General features: G+C 47.7%; 1 protein-coding gene across 3 annotated transcripts in view; it reads left to right on the top strand.

Moving 5' to 3' along the window:
• Positions 1-20,154, top strand: part of PCCA (propionyl-CoA carboxylase subunit alpha) — a 475,583-nt gene that overhangs the window by 126,542 nt on the left and 328,887 nt on the right. The window lies entirely within an intron of this gene.

Below are 20,154 nucleotides of genomic sequence, written 5' to 3'. Positions count from 1 at the left end.
TCTTAATATTTTTCTCCAAACATTTTTGTTTACGAGTTTGAAATATATTTTGCTAGTAGTAAATAAATTAGGGTAAAGCCATTTATTGAAAAGACTGTTTATCCAACCACACATAATTACACATATTTATAGGATCTAAAACTGGGGTCGGCATCATTTTTGGTGAGAGTGCCAAAAACGCCTGCAACCTCAACTGGTAAGATGCTGGCATGCCAGGGTAGACAGTGAGGGAGCTGCAAGGGGCCTGATCTTTGTTGTGGCAGTGCAGCCCCAGCCCCTTCCCCACTGACCACCCTGGTGTGTACATGCCAAGCAAAATGCCTTCACAGCTCTGGCACCCGTGCCAGCAGTTGCCTACCCCGATCTAGACTACTCTATCTCCCATTTAAATTCTCTCTGCTTATAAAAGATGCATTTAATATTTCTGGATTGTCTGACACTACCTTATGTGATGTGTCGGGCCCTTCTGGATTTATAATGGAAGTGGGCTGAGCTGCAGCTCCTTTAATTTTTCAGGTTCCCCCATGCACTCCCCTGCTACTGGTTGGTGGAGGGGCCCCACTTGCAGCTTACTCCTGATTGCCATTTTTACTTCCCTGCCAGTTTTAAGCTTGGCACCATTTTTGTCTCACCACCAGTCAGAAGCAATTAGTTGGGCTGTCAGGGCCCCTTGACCCGTCAGCAACAGGGAGATGAAAATGGCGCCAAGTTTAAAACCGCAGTTTTTGCTTCCCGACCAATTGGAAGAATGCTGGAATTGGGGCCCCTCCACCAATCAGGGGTGGGAGGGGGGCACATGGGGGAACCTGCAAGATTAAAGGAGCTGCAGCACAGCCAACTTCCACCCTAGTGGAAACTGGTAGGGCCCTAGTGATGTGTATTTGTGTCTATATTACATCTCTTATAGTTCCTTGCCTTTGTATACAGCTTTTATCCTTGAAAGATTTCAAAACGTTTCAATCTTAAACTGATAGCTACTGCATTTACTTGATTCCAAGATGAGGTCCATCTGCCCTGCCTGTTTAACATGGGAGGAAAAGCCCCTCATCTTGGAATCGGGTATGAGGCAGTGGATGGGCAGGCAGTTGCTGTGGCCAGAACCCTGGGTTGGGGCTGGACCCTGCACCCCCCGCCAATCCCCCTGCAGTCTCCATCTCCCCCTCTGCCCCTTTTCTCACTATGCCCCCACATGCAACCTCTGCCCCAGATCTCTCTTACTTTCCCTCTTGCCCTTGCTCCAGCACTGGCAGGCCCTGTCTCTGCTCCAACCTGGAGCATGGAGCCTGGCCCTGTAGCAGCATTGCTGGCCCCATGCACCTGCTATGGGGCTGGGCTTGGGGCTTTATTCTGTGCCCCAGGTTACAATGTGCCTGGAGCAAAGGTGGGAAAGAGGAAGGGGTTTTGGGGGAGGACAAAGGCCATTGGGGGAACAGAAGTGGGAGAAGATGGGGGAAAGGGGACGAGGAGTGGTAAGGGTGGAGTGCAAGGCTGGGGGTGGCAGGCATAAATAAGTGGAAGGGACAGGGCAAGCTGCTTGCCTCCCCCATTGCTTGTTCCCTTACTGCCTCCCCCACTGGCTGATTCTCATCTTCTGCTAGGGGTCCCTACTATTGCTTTGCCTGCTGCAGTGAGGGAGATGAATTTAAGGTGATCCTCCAATACGTAGATTCTATACACGGATAATTATAACAAATGTATACATTTTCCATGTATACAATCTAATTATTGTGCAGTTCTCTTGCATTTGTGTAAATATGGTATTAGGATGATATCACGTCCCGCTGAAGTACAATCACCTTAATGATTAATGTAGCTGCTGCTTAATAGAATATAGCCACTTTTTACCCTTCACATCAGAACAAGAAATAAGAGAGGAATACTGTATCCAATCAAACAATCCAGGGAGTTTAGGTAAGGACACTATGGTGGTAATTGGTCAGGACAATGAGTTAACATGGTTATTCTATGAAAAATGCCATTGGAAATGTAATGGGTTGTTGATTGGAGCTGTATTGGTCTAAGGGCATAGGCAAGCAAGGTTCTTTGGGTAGATGTGATATCTTTTATTAGACTAACTAAATGGTTGGAAAAAAAGTCCTTTCAGGCCTGACGAAGGGTGTTTGTGCCTAAAAGCTTGCAAAGACTTTTTTCCAACTATTTAGTTGGTCTAATAAAAGATATCACATCTACCCAAAGAACCTTGCCTGCCATTGGCAATTTAATGACCACCTCAGTTTTATGTCATTTGAAAAATGTCACCTCCCAACATTTCACTACCCAGAAGAACCATGCTGTGATGCCAGCTAATTACTGATTTGTTGGGAGCATGTCACTAACTGAATTGCTTAAGAACTAAGTTTTACAACAGTTTCATTGTGTGACTTTGGACAAATCATTTGTACTCTTATCTGACTCAGTTTCCCAGTATTTAACATGGTTATAGTGATGTTTACCCAATTCTACAAACACAGTGACATATCTGGAAAAAATTACTATTTATGTATACAATATATGTAAAATGAATTAAAAAAAATACCTGGAGGCATTCTCACTAAATTCAGGTTAATTTATAGGATTCTTACAAAAATGTACTTTAAGCCAAAAAAATCTGTGATCACAGAAATAATGTCTTGATAATCTACAATATTAATTTTTCATTGTCTGGTTTTAAACTCAGAATGCGTTCCTATTATTGCTAGTCATTTAAGTTAAGTACAGGCATCAGCTTTTGGAGGACTAAGAACTGTTCCAGACTGATTAGGGGGGAAATGTGCAAATAAACACAAGAATGTAATTTTTTTTACTTACCCGTGCACTGAAAAAATAATAATATGGTTGTAGGAAATTCAGATATATCTCATAAAGATACATTTTTCTCACATTTTTAATTCTATTATAAAATTAAAGTTTATAAATTATTTTAGTTTTAGAATTTGCCCTCAGTATTAATCATCCTTTTTGTAGCTTATAAAATGTTGTAAAATACTTTAAAGTGAGCACAAGTCCTTGGTAATATGACATACTCCTTTGGGCGAAGGAATATACCCCCCCGCCCCTTCTATACTCTTTCAGTGCCTGTTTTTCATTTAGTGAAATGTGAATTTTGTATTAAACATCTTTTTGAGCATTCTGTGCCAAGTGAAGTTATTACTTCCAGACTGACAGCTAAACAGCTTGGAAAATAAAGCATGGCTAACTCCTTCTGCTTTACACCTCCAGGTACTGCTTCTTCTGAAAATGATACACGATTATTATGTTAGGTGAATCCTAAAACTCTTTGTGTTGACAAGGAACATCTCATGGAATAAATTGTACCTTGTTTTTTGTATTCTGAAGACAGTGAGTTCTTCAATAATCTTTTGCAACTAAAAGGCAGTCAGATACACTCTTTAATTGATGGGAATAGAGCTGTTGTGTATGTAGCACATCAGGTGAGAGATTGCTTTTTCTAACCTTGCTGACAGTTTCAGAGGATTTTATATTACACTTGCATGTTGTCAACATTAACCCCCCCCCCCCAACAAAAAGTTATATGAATGATGAGATAAATGCTTCTGTTGCTTTAGGCAAAATCCTGTACCACAGATGGTCTTGTAGTGAAGGGGGCTGATGGAACTTTTTTGTTTTGCATTAAAAATTAAAATGTTCTTTACAAGGCTGGAAGATTGGGAAGACTAATATTACACTTGCTAGTGTTTGCCATTTCCTTTGTGCATACCTGATTTCTTCTTTTTATCTCCATGTAATCAGCAGCTATATCCATTTCCAGGATCTAATTGAACTTAATGAAGAAAGAGGTTGGGCCGTTAAGCCTTTGCATTCTCTGCTCTTTGTGCTGCTCATGGTGCTAAAAAGAGATGAGTTAACATAAACCTGAGTAGGCTGTTTAACCTTCTTTCTCTTCTGGAAATGTAGATGCAATAACATTTGCAGCTGAAAAGGCGCATTCTCAGTTTCTAAGGATGCAAATGAAGCATTTTGTCTTTTCTGTCGCCTGGAGGTGTTATGCAAGAAAACAGAAAGAGGTTTCTAGGATTAGTTCCACAGATTTCTTTTATCATGTAAAAACTAAGGCTGGTTTCAATGCCAGGGAACTGAAGAAAAGCAATATGGAAACCATCCAAGGAAAATTCTTACGTTTCATTTGTTTTTATCTACATTTTCTGGGTGTTCATTACTTTATGAAAAGTTAAATATTTAGTCCTGTTATGGGGCATAGTTTTTGCGTCAGAGTTCTTGCTTTGCATAGTTAATAATAAGGAAGGGTTGTGTAGGTAGAAGTGCAGAGGATCATTGGTTGTGTACACCTTATGTACTGTACACTTGCATGTTTTCTGATTACTGAAATGGTTCATTACTGCATTTGGACTCAGATGTGGAATAGTAGTAGTAGTAGTAATAAAATGTTCGCTTGGCTCACTCTTAAGCTTTAATTTGATATTGTATAGTTATTAAATGTGATTTGGATTTTATGATGAGGTCCAAAGTAAAACTTTGAAGATGTAGTGCTCCCAAAAATATTGCATATTTCACACCAAGACTGTTGCCAAAGCTTCTTCAGTTTCGCTTTTTTACTATTGACCTTTTTCTTTCACTAATATTAAAATGCTCCATCTTATATTTCTACAATTTTAAAATGAAATAATACCTTCTTTTATCTAGAAGTGTACAGCACATACTGTGAAATTCCTGTGTCATTGTTAAGAAATGTGGAAAATTAGTTCATACCACATAAGGTGTGTATGCACTGTATAATTGCATGATTTCAGAATATATGCTGTTTTAAGGAAGGCACATTACTGTAGATTAAAGTTATTGGTGTACCGTTTTCTAACTATGGTAATAGTAGAAAGAAGGTGACTTGGAACTTAGGAAGCTTTAATTTGTTTTTACCAGTGTTTCTATTGCAATAGTTGTGCCTGAGGTGATGCTACTGTCTTCATGTATTATAGCTGTTCCTTGACCCTTATTCAAGAGGTTACATACCTTTCTTTTGAGAGACGGGCAGGAATAAAGATAGTAGAGCTAGAGTCCTAGGGTCATGTCTCGTGTTACACTTTGTATGTGGTAAGGGCATTTAAAACACAAGCAAACTGCACATCCAAATAGTAAAACATGCATGAAGTGTGCTCATACTGTAGCAAACTTTTGATTTTTTTTTTTTGCTTGAGGAGCATCTCCAGGTTATTTTAAGCAATGTGTGATCAGCTATTGTCAGACTGCTCCACCGAATTAATACAAGCAATTTGCAGTTCTCTGGCATCCCATCCCAGAATGCATCATGCCCAGCCCACCTTCCCCCCGCTTCTCCCTCCTGCCACACATGCACACATACTCTCCTGGTCCACTGAACTGTCTGTCCATCTGTCAGAACTCTACTGCCGGGGGAGGAGGAGAAGGAGGAGTCTTACGGTACAGGTCTTACGGTGACACCCCCACCTACCATTGGTGTTATGACCCTGGCCCACATGGTATGTCCTTGAGCACTCATTGACACCTGCAAGGTTTGCCAAGGCCTACCACTTTGCTTGAGCTCTCCAGTGCAAACAGTGATCATCACTTAGCTGATCTAGACTGGACCAGACCAGAGAATACCCTCCTCAGAACACAGCAAATGGGCCTTGAATTTGAGTCATGGCAAGGTGCTGGACCCCATTATGAGGAGAGAACAGTTGCCACAACAGGCAAGCGTATAAAGATAGCTGACAACATCAGGTGATTTCAAAGTGCATTGCAACCCACATGGTGACTTGGGGATACTAGCTGGATTGGATGCATATCTGCACTAAACTCAAGTGCACGATGTTGTCATATGTTCAGGGCAGGGAAGCCAACAAGGTCTTTGGTGTTGCAAGGAACATTGGCCCCCTACTGCCAGGAGCCATCCAGGATCCTTAAGGAGGACCAGACTGTCACTCCCTGCTGTGCTGCACATACACAGGCCCAGTGTGAAAGTGATGATGACAGTGCAAGTAGTGATGGAGTTGCCTCTCTGCTGCTACCAAAATAGCCACGAAGGAGCATAAGGATGCTTGCTTCTTGGACTTGTTCCCCAGTCAGGCCCTGTCTACACTCATTGTGACCCAGACTCAGGATGCATAAGGGGACAACTCGGATAAGACCCACTTCAAGCAGAGAGAAATGGATAGTGCTGCACCAGCCCCTATCTCCCAGTAAGTTTCAGCAACTTTGGGTGAAAGAGTGACAGGTGGAATGTTTGAGAGTCTGGAGTTATGGAGAGGCTCATGGTTTGGGAGTGACTTGGGACTCTGGGCTGTCTGATGGGGTACCTCTGTGCTGTGGATGTGGTGAAAGTCTCTGAGAAGGGGCTATGTGTGGAAGTGGCAGTGGGTGCAAATTGCCCCTCACTCCTGAGATTTACCAGAGGGGAGGGGGCATTGTATTTTGTACAATGCTGAGGAGGTTACACACCCAGGGTACCTCTCATGCTTGGTGGCACACCTGTGCTTGGGTCATGGCAATTGTGCCTGGGTCAGTTTCCCCTGCTACAGCTTGATAGGCCAGTTGAGGTGATTGCTGGCCTAGTTAAGGGTTATTTAATATGTGAGAAGTACTGACTAGGAACCTGATTCATGTTCCCTAACCCCAGACTGCCCTGTCTAGCAGTGGTAGCTCTCAGCCTTCTCTTCCCCCCACCCTCTGGGGACATCCCATGCACACTAGGGTGCATCAGTGGGTTTCAGGGGGCCACCTCTCTCTAGTCCACAATTATCTGTTACTATTGCTTGAATATCACATACCAGTGCCTAGGGGTGGTCTCAGCAGAGCTCCCTTCCGCATTCTGGGGTTGAACCCTTGGAACAGCTATTTCATAGATTTCATAGACATTAGGGCTGGAAGGGACCTCAGGAGATCATCGAGTCCAGCCCCCTGCCCAAAGGGCAGGAAGTCAGCTGGGGTCATAGGATCCCAGCAAGATAAGCTTCCAGTTTACTCTTGAAGGTGTTTAATGTAGGTGCTTGAACCACCTCCGCTGGCAGACTGTTCCAGACCTTGGGAGCTTGGACAGTAAAGAAATTCTTCCTTATGTCCAGCCTGAAATGGTCTTGCAGGAGTTTATGACCATTTGACCTCGTCATCCCTTGGGGCACTCTGGTGAACAAATGTTCCCCAGATCCTGGTGGTCACCCCTGATAAACTTACAGGTGACCATCAGATCACCCCTGAGCCTATGCTTTTCCAGGCTAAAGAGTCCCATGGCCCTCAACCTGTCATCGTAAGATCTGTTTTCCTGACCTCTGATCATGCGCGTGGCTCTCCTCTGGACTCTCTCAAGCTTCTCCACATCCTTTTTGAATTGTGGAGCCCAAAACTGGACGCAGTACTCCAGCTGAGGCCTCACCAAGGCCGAGTACAAGGGGAGAATGACGTCCTGGGATTTGCTTGAGAAGCATCTATGGATGCAAGCCAGCATTTTGGTCGCTTTCCTAGCTGCAGCATCGCATTGGAGGCTCATATTCATCTTGTGGTCAATGATGACCCCCAAGTCTCTTTCTTCTGTAGTGCTTTCCAATGTAGCACTGCCGAGCCTATAAAGATGCTGCAGGTTTTTCCTCCCAAGGTGGAGAACCTTGCATTTTTTGGTGTTAAACACCATCAGGTTCATCATGGGTCTGCCCATTTGCTGAGCTTGTCCAGGTCAGCCTGGATCACCCGCCTATCTTCTGGCGTGGATGCTTTGCCCCAAAGTTTGGTGTCATCGGCGAACTTGGCCAGTCCGCTTCTGACTCCAATGTCCACATCATTAATGAAAATGTTGAACAGTATGGGTCCCAGGACAGAGCCTTGAGGGAACCCACTGGTCACAGGGCACCACAATGAGTGACTGCCATCAATTACAACCTTCTGGGTCCGACCACGGAGCCAGTTTCCCAGCCAGCGGATCGTGGTGGAGCCAAGGCCACAAGTGGCCAGTTTGGCCAAGAGGTGATCGTGGGATACCAGATCAAAAGCTTTTTTGAAGTCAAGATATATGACATCAATCTCTTCTCCCTCATCCAGGTGATAGGTCACCTGGTCATAGAAGGGAATGAGATTGGTCAAACGAGACCTACCCGCAACAAACCCGTGCTGGCTATCCCTTAGAATGTTAGCCTGGGCAAGTCCCTCAAGGATGGCCTCCTTAATAAACTTTTCTAACATCTTCCCCAGGATAGAAGTCAGGCTAATGGGCCTGTAGTTAGCTGGATCCACTCTCCTCCCTTTCTTGAAGATCGGCACCACATTGGCCTTCTTCCAGTCTTCGGGCACTACACCAGAGCGCCAGGAATTTTCAAAGATCCGTGCCAGGGGATGGGCTATGATGCTCGCCAGCTCCTTGAGTACCCTGGGGTGCAGGTTGTCAGGGCCGGCTGACTTGAAGGTATCCAGCTTCTCAAGGTGTTTCTTCATGAGGTCAGCATTTATGGAGGGTAGGGGATCCCCATCACCCGGATCTCCCTGTCCCATAGCAGGCATGGGCGTCCCATGGGACTGATGAAAGACTGATGCAAAGTACCTATTTAATAGGTTGGCTTTTTCCTGGGCATCAGTTGTCAGTTGCCCCATCTGGTTTAGCAGGGGTCCAACATTGCCCTTGCTTTTCCTCCGGCTCCCCACATATCTGAAAAAGGACTTTTTGTTGTCCTTGATGCTTGAAGCTAGTTGGAGTTCAGTTGCAGCCTTGGCTTTCCTGATTTGCTCCCTGCAGGACTGGACCAGCACAGAATAATCCTCCTTGGAGGTGAATCCCGTCCTCCGTCCTTTGTAGGCTTTCCTTTTTAGCCGCAGGAGGTCCGCTAGGTCCCTGGAGAGCCAGGAGGGCTGCTGTGCCTTCTTGCTGCCTTTCCTCTGTGTTGGAATAGATTTAGCTTGTGCACTGAGGATCGCTTCCTTGAGAAGCAACCACTCTTCTTGAACTCCCATCTCCCTGGGGTCATGGTCCCTGAGGGCCTGACCGACAAGCCTCTTGAGCTTGTCAAAGTCGGCTTTTCTGAAGTCAAGGACTTCTGTGTTGCTGACTGACTTGCCAGCTTTACGGCGGATGGTGAAGGTGATCAGCTCGTGGTCGCTGTCACCCAGCTTCCCATCGATCACTAGGTCGCCGATTAGGTCGTCCCCCGTAGCCAGTACCAGGTCGAGCAGCGCTTTGCCTCTCGTTGGCCCATAGACTTCTTGAGTCAGGTAGAGGTCATCCACACACGAGAGAAAGCTTTGCGACCGCTCGGATTTTGCTGAGTGATCTTCCCACGAGATGTCCGGGTAATTGACGTCACCCATGACAACCCAGGTCCTGGAGCAAGCGGCCTCAGTCAGTTCCTGGGCGAACTCCTGGTCAAGCTCGGGACTTTGAGTGGGAGGTCTGTAGTAGATTTCCACTGTTGTGTCCCTTGTGCCGTATTCCCCACGAATTTTTACCCAGAGGGTCTCTAGCTGTCCATGCTGGTCGCCAATATCAGCTTGCAGGGACATGTAGCTTTCCTTCACATAGAGAGCTACACCCCCACCCCTTTTGTCAACACGATCCCTCCTGTACAGGGTATAGCCCTCTATACCCGTGGTCCAGTCATGGGTGGAGTCCCACCAGGTCTCCGTTATCCCAATGATGTCATAATTCTTTGCACTGAGCAGGAGGACGAGCTCCTCCTGCTTGTTACCCAGGCTCCTGGCATTAGTGTACAGGCAGGCAAGTGTGCCCTTGGGGGCTCTTGCCTTGTGCACAGATTTTGCCAGGGCTGGGGCAGGGGTGGTCTCCCTTAAGTGCCTTGGTCTGCTGGCTTTGCAAGGGTCGCTCATCGGGCCAGCAGTGGCAGTAGTCCCCCCATCCCCCAGCGGGCTTAGTTTAAAGCCCGGTGGAGCAGGTCAGCCAGCCTGGCTGAGAAGAGCCTCCTCCCCAGGGGAGAGAGGTGGAGGCCGTCTCTTCCCAGCAGCTCGCTGCCTCTCTCTCCAAAGAGCGGGCTGTGGTCATGAAAGCCAAAGCCTTCCCGATGACAACAGCTCCGCAGTCTTTGGTTGACTACGTGGATCCTCCTCTCCCTCCTCAGCCTATAGCCCGAGACTGGGAGGATTGACGAAAACACCACCTGAGCTCCTAGACCCCTAAGCCCCGCTCCCAACTCCCTGTAGCGTCTCATGACCTGGCTGGGGGTGCTCCGAGCCGTGTTATTGGTGCCCACGTGAATAAGGAGCATGGGGTAGTGGTTTGTGAGCCGAAGGAGCTGTGGGATCCTCTCCGCAATGTCTCGGATGTGGGCCCCAGACTTCCCGGGCTAAGGTGTTGGGGCGGCAGATTGCCCCCTCAGTCCCCCGCAGGATGGAGTCTCCCACAACAAACACCTTTCGCTTTGACTTGGGTTGAGTGGGGGCAGTAGCTGCGGTTGAGCCTGGGTTGCCTGCGGGAGCTGGCAACTGCGTGGGCTCTGCTGGGGCTGCAAGAGGTGCGAACCTGTTGCTAAGCTCCGGCGAGGGAGGGGTCCTGGTCCATGCCCCTGACTGGGCAGAGCGGGAGGTCCCAGAGTCCTCCTTAGTCCTGGAGGGAGACGGTGCTCTACCCTGCGGCTCCCGGGGGGAAGGGCCTGGCAGTAGGGGTCTATCTCCTGCTCGCAGTCCTTGATGGCACGCAGTCTCTGGACTGTGGCCTGGAGCTCCTCCAGCTGGCGCGCCAGAGACCCCAGTAGGGAGCAGACCCCTCAAGGGGAGGTGGCCATGCTCCCGGGCCCCACAGCCTGAAAAAGGGACAGGCAGCCCCCGCAGCCAAGAGCCAGGGGCTCCGTGTGCGTGGAGCCCGGAACCATGGGCTCCGTCTGGGTGGCCGTCTCTGAGGTGCCCGATGGCGGGGCTGCAGACCTGAGGGGACCCTTGGGGTGCGGCGCGTGCCCTTGCGTGTCATGCCTCTGGTAGGCTGGCTATGGCTGGGGCTGACTACTCTGGGGGGGTCGCAGGCAGGGTCTTGTGCCCTCCCGTGCCCTCTCCCACGCGAACTCCGCTCTAACTCGAGCGCCTGTTTACGCAGCCTGTTCGTGCGGCTCCGGTCGCGTGGCTCCCTGGGGGGCTGGGCCTGGCACCAGGCAGCGGCCTCCTCCCAGGGAGCGAGGAGTTAACCCCTTCCCACCACGAGCCCGCTTACCTCCGGCTGTGCTGGGGGTCGGCAGGGGGCTCTGTGGCTGCTGAGGGGGTGTCTGGGGGGCTTCAGGGGAGCGGGGGCGCAGCGGGCTTCACCCGCGCGTCTCTCACCACTCCAGAGCCTAACTGAGCTTTGGGGCAACGAGGTACAAAAACATGCAGTTAGTGGCTTATATTCAGATGTGTCTGAGGGGGTGAAGCCCCGAAGAGAAAGGGAGGTGGAGACTAAGTAGGGTTACCATATTTCCAGGTCCAAAAAAGAGGACACCTGTGGAAGGGGAAGGAGGAATGGGGAGGGTGTGGGGCGGGGGGAATATGGTGGTAGGGACCCTGCCTCTGCCCATTCTGTTGCCCCTCACTGACAAGCTATAGTCCCCACCCCTGCTGCTACCCCTCACTACTGACCTACTGACCCCACCCCTGCCAGTGCACCTCACTTCCAAAAAGCAGTACCCTGCCCCCCCCCCGCACTGGTGCCCCTCAGTCCTGACCCATAGCCCCCTGGTGCTGCCAGTGCCCCGCACATGCAACCCACAGTCACGCCCCCATGTCCCTCAATCCTGATCTGCGGGCCTTGCCCCACTCCCTGCCGGTGCCCCTCACTTAAGACCTTCTGTGCTTCCTGCTGTCTTGGATTGTCCTCCTCGTCCTGTTCCCACCAGTGAAGCAAAGGAAAATCATGAACTGAGCTCCTGGTCATGCATGTGCTGTGCTAGATATTCTGGGAACTGTAGTTCTACCTAGTGGTGGCCATATTGAAAATGGACTGGGGGACTAAATCCTGGACTTTTTGCTTGCATTTAAAAAACCCACCCAGATGCAGCACAAGGGGCCAAAAATGAGGCCATGTCTGGGAAAACCCAGACATAAGGTAATCTTAAATGTAGCCCTATTCTACCGGGAGATTATGGAGTGAGGGAACAATTCATTTTTCAGGTCCTTGGATGGTGGTTGCCTCCTTCACAGGGGTATGGGCACAGATGGGTGGCAGTTAAACCTTTTGTGATTCCAGGTTTCCGTCAGAGCTTGGGGTCATGGCAACCACAGGTTCAGAGCATTTAGACAGGGCGCAGGATGGGGCATTGTTTTTCATGGGAGAGTTTGCAGGGGAAGGGTGATTCTAGTTTAGGGTGTGATTGATTGCTGCTTTCACTGCGAGGAGGTCTGGCAGAGTTATAAAGCTGTAATGCAGGCATAGGGAGTTTTCCAAACCTCATGCATGTTCCATGGAATTCCCAGCCTCAGCAGAGAGCTGTCATGACGAGTGATTCCCTTCCATGACTCTAGGGCATGTGCTGGCATGAGAATTTGCGGAAGCAGCATGGCATATCCTTCAGGATTGCCACCTGTGAGCTCAAATAACTCCACCGTGCACCGGCGGATCACCCTTGGGAGGGAGAGATCGGCTAGGGAACTGGTGTCCTGAATCGGGCATGAGCAAGTTATCTGGGGGAAAAGGTCAGGGTAGGGAGGAGAGAGGTTCATCTTTTGGAACCTTTGGGGAGTGAAGGGAAGGACAGTAGGTAGTTGGGGGTAGGTGACTGAGAGGGTACTGACCACAATGAAGCTTTGCTCTCATCTTGCTGTCCTATGAAAATGACCAGGCAGGGCAAGATATTTCCCAATATACTATCTTAGAAATTTGCAAAATTTCAAGGGCTGTTCTTCTGTCATTTCCTTGTTGTCAATGCAGCTGTAAGCGACACATATTGTCAGTTTTAGAAATAGTCTTGTGGTCATTTCTCTTTCTTCACTCCTCAGAATTTATATGGATGTTAAGAGAGCTTGGGAGGCTTCAGTGCTGATGCTGTCCTGAGTTCAGGGAGGGGTACTCCCACTTGGAAGATGTCTCATAGCTGAAAATGTGGGCAGGACCACTGAAAGCAAATATTAGAGGACCTTGCTGAGTTGTGTGTGTCAGGCTACCACCACTGAGACCTGGCTGACTGACTGTCTACAAATCCCAGCGGGACTGGTCAGCATAGCTGCTAAGAACAATTCAGCAGATTTTTGTGACACGGGATTGCCAGTCCCTGGAGTTGGTACAGAGACTTGGGAAGGAATCATGCAAATTCTTCTTAGACAGGGTGCCTACTGTTGCAGAGTATGTGTGCTATGACAATGAGGCAAAAGGCTCCTGAGGCTCCCCCACATGACCAGAGGCAATGACACCAGCACAGACTACCATGGAGACTGGCTGCCTCCTGCCTGTCCTCCCCTACCCAGCGCTGGTGAACAACTGCCACCTGATTGTCATTGGGAGTATGGGGAAGCTGGCTAGGTGTGCTGTATGCATGCCTCCCTGGATGGCAAGAGCCTTGCACTTGCTTGATGCCAAGCAGGGAGTAGAGATCTTCATGGCAGCTCTGCTTAATGCCATGGTGGGGTGGCACTTTTCCCTTCCCTGGGTTGACAGGAAATGCCACCACCCTCTTAGCACCTGAAAAATGTATTGAACTTCAGTGATAACTAAGATGGGAGCATGGTCCCTGGTGCTATTTCCTCCCAGCCAGTTTGCCAGAAGCGTGGAGTTGGATCACGCAGGGAAATGCAGATATTGATGTCTTTGGAGTCATCTGGCTGAGGCTGGGTGGGGCATGCTTCCATGTCACAGCATTCCCAGGGATCCTCCTAGCTAGCAGGGAGACCTGTAGACAAGGGACGTGGGAAGGGACAGGCAAAATATGGCCTGCGAGCCAGATGCAGCCCACTAGGCCATTCTATCTGGCCTGCAGAACTCCTAAAAAATTTAGAAAGTATTTATCTGCTCCTGGCTGCCTGTCAAAGACAACAAGAGCCAGTAGGACCCAGGGGGAGCTGGCAGCAGAAGGCAGGAGCCCAGCCCTGCCTACCCCCAGTCATTTCCCTGCCTTCCTTCCTCTGCCCTGCTCCAGCACCATGTAGTTTCTGGCTGCCGGACCAGGGAGCATGGGACCCTGCCTGTACGGGGGTGGGTGAGTGCATGCTCAGACAGGGGCAGAGTGTGTGTGTGTGTGTGTGCGCATGCGTGTGTGTGGCGCCGGGGTGTGTATAGGCAGGAGTGCAGGGGGGTATAGGTGGAGCAGGGTGTGGGTGTGTGGGCAGCAGTGGGGTGTGTGTGTGTGGGCAGGGGCAGTGTGTGTGTGTGTGTGTGTGTGTGTGTGAGAGAGTGTGGGCAGGGGCAGTGTGTGTGTGGGCAGGGGCAGTGTGTGTGTGTGTGTGTGTATGAGGGCAGGGGCAGTGTGTGTGGGCGGGGGCGGGATGGGGTGTATGTGTGTGGGCGGGGGCAATGCATGTATGTGGGGGGGCAGGGGCGGTGTGTGTATGTGGGGGGTGTAGGCTGAGGCGGTGTGTGGGGGTGTGTGGGCAGGGGCGGGGTATGTGGGAGGAGCAGGGATGGGGGGTGTGGGGGCAGGTATGTTCATAGGGGTAGGGTGTGTGTGTGTGTGTAGGCAGGGGAAGTGTGTGTTAGTAAAGTGAGCTTAGTGGTCCACAAACTAGCATCTCACCAGAGCCAGGACCCCACTCTGCTGAAGTGTGGAGTGCCTGTGGATTAGGGCAGCCATGGCAAGAATTTGGTCAGTTCTGCTGCCCTCCCCCCTCTCATCGCCAGGAAGCCATTGGAGATCTGATCCCAGCTGGGACAGTTTGTCAAGGAGGGATTGCAGATCCCATGCCGGGCCAAATAGGGATTAGAATTCTCATCCACAGCAAGGTGATTAACCAATTCGTATGTTCCTCTGTGCTCAGCTGTTTTCAGTTACTGTCAGAAATATGCAAAAAAGTTGCTTCAGCAAAGCATGCTGGGATGACTGCTCACCAGCCTTTTAGTGGCAGAGCACGAGCTGTGCTTGTTAGAGAGTGTAGTAAACATTATTGTGGGACTGCACAGAACATTGTCTACCTTGAATACCACACAACAGTCCATAAAGATAACAAGTAGTAAGTGTCCCATGTGGCAAACGCCTGTTGTGTTTTGGGCCCATCTACACTGGGTCAGTACAGGTGCCTGGAAACAAATATAAGTTCCAGTCACACTAACTGAATTTTAGAACAATTTGGGTTATTTAGTTATTTTAAAAATAAATATTTTAAGTTATTTTTAAGAAACTGGTTTAAATTTAAATACAGTGTTAGTTAATGTGGTTTCTCTACACTGTTCCCAGACAGTGGCAGGAGGGAAGTGGCAAAGAGGGCATCTAAAGTTCTGCTTTAAGTTTCACTTAAATGTTTAGTGAAACTTAAAGCAGAACTTTAGATGTCTTATTTTCATTTTGGTTTCAGGAGGCTTGTGTTTGTCAAGTTGACAGAAATGGACAAAGTAGTCCATAAACTACGTTAAGTATGCAGTGTTTGTGTAATTTTATTAATATTATAAGACGGAATTTCATTAGTTTTATTGATTAATTTCCAGCTGAACACCTTTTTCTTTGTTGTGTTTCAGCTTGCCCTTACTATGCATGTGTTAAACTAATGTTTGGAGGGAAGAGCAAGCTTACATTTGTACAATATTCAAGAAGTATGCTTTTACTCCTCTTATGATGCCTCTACACAAGAAAATGCAGTAACTGTGTTAGTTCATACTTTAGTAAAATGTAAAGCACTTATATAAACATTGCAGTTGGTTGAATTCCAATAAAATCAAATACTCTACACAAAATTGCAGTGGTATAAAGACTTTGAGATTCTTAAATGGGTATCTAATAGTGGTTGATAGTTTTTCCCATGCCAGTAGTTATAAAAAAGTGTTGGTGCTTCTGTAAACTCAGTTTTATGAGCAACATGAAGCATATTTTTAAACCTGTTTTTTTATGATTTGAAATAGGTTTATTTCCCAACTTTTTTTTTTAAACAAGCCCTTTTTATGTGTTTAAGTTTTTTTTCTACATGTATGTTTGTATGAGAGAGTCTGGAAATAACTTGCAGAATTAAGCTGTACACATAATTTGATCAAGGCACCAAAGATTCTAGAAATAACGGCAAAATTGGTCAAATTCACAGGATTGTAGAAATGATAGCAAAATAACAAGTTATTTTCTGTTTCAAACAAGCAGTAATCCATGAGGCCAATTAATCTTCTCTTGGAATTCTGCTTCCAAAAATGATGAGTTACATAATATGTGAATAGATTTTTTTTAAACACACCCACAGGTAACATGCCAGGTCTTGTGTGTGGGGTCCAGGATGCATGCTGCATAAGGCACCTATTCTGGCTGGTCTGGGACCTGAACTGCATATGGCACTTGTCCTGGTCAGTCTGGGGTGCACGCCACATATAGCACCTGCCCCAGCTAGTCTGGGATCTATGTTGCACATGGCACTGGCTCTGTGACCTGTGCTGTATGTGGTACCCTACGCCAGTTGTTCTGGGGCAGGTGCCACTTGCAGGGTGGATCCAAGACTTGTCAGTGTGGATGCTGTGTGGAGCAAGTGCCACGTGCACTTTATATATAGTATGGAGGGGGAAGGGACAGGTCTGTGGGTCCGGTCTGGCCCATGGGGCCAGCTAAATGTCATACATCTGGCCAGTGGACAGGCCCTGTACCACTTGCTTATCTGGCCTGCAGGGCAAGGTGTTTGACACCTCTCACCTAGACAGTCATGTATAAAGGATTTATTCATCCACTAAATTTCTGCAGATTTGCTGACAACTAAGCTAAAACTAGGATTGTATTACTGTAATGATCATTTCTTAATATGGTATCCTAGACCTTTTGGAAGGAGTACAGCACCATTATTTTTGATCTGGTAGAAGACCAGTCTCTAGGAGTTATGTAGCATTTCTCATACTTGTGTCTTTAGTCTATCAGAAATATGAAACTAACAGAAAACTGCCAGCCTGATGAAAACTTTGCAGAAAAATTGTGTCAGTGACAGTGTTGACTTGGTGAGGAGCTGTTTGGTCAGTCAGCCAGTCATGGTCTGCCTGAGCTTAGAAGGACTATCAGGCTGTGGTGATTAACGCATACCAGCTCCTGTAACTGAGGATGCACAAATGAGTGGTAACATTTTTGCCCTCCCTACCTCTAGCTCCCCAGTCAGAATGACTAGATGTTCATTTACAGTTGGTTTATGTGGGGGCAGTCTTTGGCCTGAGTTTAAAGTAATTGCATTTGAACTCTCACTTCTGGAGCCATAATGAGATACCTCACCCACTCTGCCACCAATCCCCTGTAGCCTATTAATAATTGTAATTGTAACTTTGTATGTTTTAACTATTTTCTTGTATATACAAAGGGTTTGTCCTGTTTTCATTCTGCAGGTTGTTCTGTTTCCTATCTTGTTTGTGCTGCAGCTGAGGCCAGATTCAGTTCTCATTGTTCAGCACAAATAGTTGAAAGCTGTTTATTAAGGAATCCAGGATGAGGTTTGGAGAATTCTCCTGCTGATCAGGGAGCTGAAACTCTTAGTAAGCCTCAGGGCTGAACTGTTTTGTCAGACTATGAGAGCAGGTGGATTTGCATATCTGTGGATACTGTGCCCCAAATTGCCAGACTTTATTATCTTAGAGAGAGAGTTACCTGTGTTAGTCTGAAGTTAAGACAGAAGGCAGGGTAGGCTGGCACCTTATAGACCATCTCATTCAGAGAGGCATGAGCTTTTGTATTCTGCAGTCTAGTAAGAGGTAGTAAGCAAGCGGGCTGCGTAGTTTATGGAAGTGTAGGCCTTTCTGGATCAGTTAATCTTTAAACTGATGCACTGTACTGCCTTCATTGTTATTTTAGGTGCTGAGCAGACATTCATTTTTACTGGTGGAAATTCTGTGAGAAATATCCACCAGTAGAAATCTTCCTAGGAGAGGCAGCATACAGGTGTTCAGCCTGCAACTAACGCCTCTCCCCTGGTTTCCCTTAATAATGCAAATGAGGTTGTTAATCCCAATTAAGGATCCATCTGAAAGGGGTGGAACCTCAGCCTTCACTAACTGTAATCCTGCGGCCCAGCTCTAGTTAGTGAAATATAATTAACTAGCAGTAAACAACAGACACTATATAAAGGGGTAACAGTAACTATATTATCTAAACAGCAACAATGTAAACAACAACCAGCCAACAAACCCCATTATCAATAACATATCAATAGCAATATCCAATATCAACAATAATATAAGCCAAAGCAATGCAATGCTATCCCAGAGAGAGCACTAGAGAACATGTATAGCTTCTCATAGGTTTGCTGCCAGTGATTGCTATAGCAGCACTTCTTGCACAGACTCACTTGGAGTCACAGCATCAATAACTAGGCACTCTTCAGGTGATCACCAGGCACACTGCAAGCACTGAATCAACACTGCAGAGGTATCGGTCCTTTGGACCCTCACCCTGCATGCATATTCACATGGGCGACTGGTGCCCTCTGAGTTTGGGGGGACTACCAGCAGGGCATGACCGGGGTGGGGAGCCTCAGCAGCCAGTTGCCGAGCACACAGGCAGCATGGCAGTGGCAGCGCAAGTGCCAGCACTTCCACTTACGGCACGGAGGTGGCAGAAGTGCTGGCACTTCTGTCACTGACGTGCTGCTGGCAGAATCAGTTTTAGGGAGGACACAAGCACTCCTACCTGTCAGAGCGCTTGCTGTCAGGGGGTGCCCCCCTGTGCCCCACTACATGTTGCCTATGCATACCCACAAGTGAGAAGAGTTTGGCCTCCCAGGCCCTTATGCTCCTGTGAGGTTACAATCTCTCCTGCCACTCTGCCACTCTCTCACCAGCCTTAAGAGGTGCAGTCACATGCTGGGCCATGCTGGCCTTTGGCCTCCCAGGCCCCTCAGCCACAGCATTCCAGACATGCACTTGCCAGCACCCACATGTAAGGAACCCATTCATTCTGCAACAGACCAAGATCCCTCACTCTGGTCTCTTTTGTAACTTTCAATCACACCACCTCTGTCAGTCATATTTTGGACCATTCATCCTCATAGATTCATTCATCCAAATACCAATCACATCATTGCTTACCTCCAAGAAGGTGACAGTTACCAACTTGGCTTTTAGCATCAAAACGTTAAATAACATGGAACGTACTGGGCATGATCAGACTTCACAACTAGGTCATTACTTCACCCATAGGTGAGAAGTTCATCTTCTCTGCAAACTTCTGATCCTTGAACTCACAGAACTTGTGCGGCACTATGTTGACTACTTAACTTCTACTTAAAACTACTAACAGACCACAGGATGCACCACCTTGTGGCCTACACCCTGCCTTCCCCAGACTGGGCTGATCCCAGTCTGGGAAGGGCATGGAAGGCAGCAGCTGCTCCTTCTCCCAGTCCCAAGGAGCAGGCAGGGAGAATGATTTCCCATACCTTCCCCAGACTGGGGTCTGGGGAACAGGTGGGGAGCAGCCTGCTCTACTGCTTCTAGTGTTTGGGAGCAGAGCAAAGGGAGCACTGGATCAAAGCCAGGTGGTACCTGGTGTTGGGAAGAGGCAAGGAGCATTGGTGACTGCTTTGGGAAGGCGAGAAGCAGGCAATGCCATCCCCACTCATTCACCAGACTGAGGACTATGACAGTGGTGGCAGTTTAAAAGCCAGGGGGACTGGGAACATGCTTGAGGATACTCTCTCCAAGCTGGGGCTGCGGCCAGTGCATGCTGCACGTAGTACTTGGGATCAGGTCCAGTGTGTTGGGCTCATTGAAGACCCACAGGTGACACTCTGTGCTGGGTGATAGGGCTTTGCAGGCTGAATCCAGCCCACAGCCATATCTTTGACATCCCTGCTTTACACTGTAGGATTGCCAGTAGGCCATTAATTTTGCCATATCAGAATGAGCATTTCTACATGTTATTGTGAGATCAGTCAGATGTTTTATACTGATGCTGCAGCACAGTGTGTAGTTATAGATACTATGACAGTAGCTACAGTAAAGCATCATAAATAATTATATTGTCTTATTGGGCTTATATGTATATATTATATATATGAAATTAACTTTAATGTACAGATTCTAAACTCAAAAATGCTATTAGTGTTAAGTGGCAGCTGTAGGAATGTTGGTGTCCAATAAGTTAGTTGTCTTTTAGTTGTGTGGGAAACTATTAAGAGACACTG

Source organism: Crocodylus siamensis, chromosome 1 (assembly GCF_052110815.1).
Source record: "Crocodylus siamensis isolate JL-2025a chromosome 1, ASM5211081v1, whole genome shotgun sequence".
In the NCBI taxonomy this organism is placed as follows: domain Eukaryota; kingdom Metazoa; phylum Chordata; order Crocodylia; family Crocodylidae; genus Crocodylus; species Crocodylus siamensis.
The sequence above is the reverse complement of the archived record's forward strand: the minus strand, read 5'-3'. Positions and strand labels throughout refer to the sequence as shown.